General features: G+C 35.1%; 1 protein-coding gene across 1 annotated transcript in view; it reads right to left on the bottom strand.

Annotated features, from left to right (window-relative positions):
* LOC137969491 (uncharacterized) overlaps nucleotides 1-1,582 on the bottom strand; it is a 98,380-nt gene continuing 96,798 nt past the window's right edge. Inside the window, exon 13 of the mRNA XM_068815771.1 lies at nucleotides 1-1,582. This exon is cut by the window's right edge and continues 677 nt beyond it. The gene's annotated coding sequence lies outside the window, so the exon portion shown is untranslated.

Raw genomic sequence — 1,582 nt, 5'->3', positions numbered from 1 at the left:
CTTTGTTAAATATCTTTTATTTAATATACTCCATACAAGTCGTACAATTTCAAGAGGGCGGTTTACAGAGAGGAAGTAGCTATTACAACGATGTATCATTTTGCTTATTGTTTCATTGCACTCACATGAGAAGACGGCCATGTTGGTGCTAAAACAGTAGAAAAATGTAGCTCACGTTTTGCATAATAATAGAGTCAAATTCCCAAAAGACTTTTTCGCTATTATTCTTTTCATCAACATGGCAGCCGTGACGTCTGGTGCAATCAAAGAATACACGTTCCAGGAAAGCAAAAAGTGGCGCCAAAAAGTGAATAAATTCAAATGAACTTTGAAACTTTCTGACCACTTCGCGCGTTTTTAGGTTTACATTCGTTAGTTTCGTTAGAATCGCTTAGATTTGTTTTTGAAGTACGAAAGTGTAAGTGCATGAAAAACCTCATTTCAAACTCAATTTTGCTGTTTGTTTTTTTCATGTAAATATTTATTTGACTGATCGAACGAACGGGAAGGACTGATGTACGACTAATAAAAAGAGATGCAATATATGAGGTTTCAAAAGTGGTAGAAATCGTAAAATGATTATACTGTCATATGCTATATATATCTTTTTTTTTTTACTCTTGTATTCTTTCAATAAAATAACAAGCGAGACCATGAAATACAGTCTCCATGATATTTTTAAGGTCCGGACCAACAGCTGCGCTGAATGATTTAGTTTTGATTTTTGGCACAGAATATTCCATTTTGTTCAGTTTGTATAGTATGAGAGAACAATCCCTGTCATTGAACTGGATTGATACGAAACGTTTGGAAGTAAAGATAAGATACGAACGATTCACTGTTTTATGCCGCTCACGTTCTCCTCAAAATTCGCTACATTAGGACTTCATATATATGTATATGCGTATAATATAAATATCAAGGATATAAAGTATCAAAGAACGTCGGTTACGTTCTTCCGCAGCTGTTTAGCAAGCTGCCATTTCATTCACGTTAAATATTTGAATAGTGAAGAGCCGCTCTCTTCTTGAAGTTTATAACAGAAGTCCGCTATATTACGAGGAATTCGATAAGTGAAAATTGTTCCAAGCATTTGAGAAAAAAAAAAGCTCAAAATATACCATCAATATGAATTGAAACATGCACTTCAACGTGCAAAAAGGCTGTGATTAAATCGCTATCCTCTCTTAAAATGGAGGTGCCTTGAATATGGACTAGATTTAACAATTATTGACCGAAGTGGAGGTGAATAGTGGTGGATATTCGGGCGGGGTAAATATCCACCACTTTCACTGACACAGAGGTGAATAATTAATAGTTTGCGCATACGTTCTGCGCATCTCGAGATACTCGGATTTCCTATAGGTGGTTCTTATTAATACAGGGATATTTTTGCGCGGTTCAAAACTTTGCGGAGAAAGCAGAACTTAGCAAGTGCTCTTGGTATCCGAAAAGAAAATTGGGGCTAACCATGCATTTTTCAGAGATAATTAAGCTTCAATTTGGAAAAGGACGCCGTACATTGCTTTGTATTTAAATTTTTTTTTACAAATATTGTTGATTGATTATCTTCGAAAAATGC

The sequence above is a fragment of the Montipora foliosa genome, chromosome 9, assembly GCF_036669935.1.
Source record: "Montipora foliosa isolate CH-2021 chromosome 9, ASM3666993v2, whole genome shotgun sequence".
In the NCBI taxonomy this organism is placed as follows: domain Eukaryota; kingdom Metazoa; phylum Cnidaria; class Anthozoa; order Scleractinia; family Acroporidae; genus Montipora; species Montipora foliosa.
The sequence above is the reverse complement of the archived record's forward strand: the minus strand, read 5'-3'. Positions and strand labels throughout refer to the sequence as shown.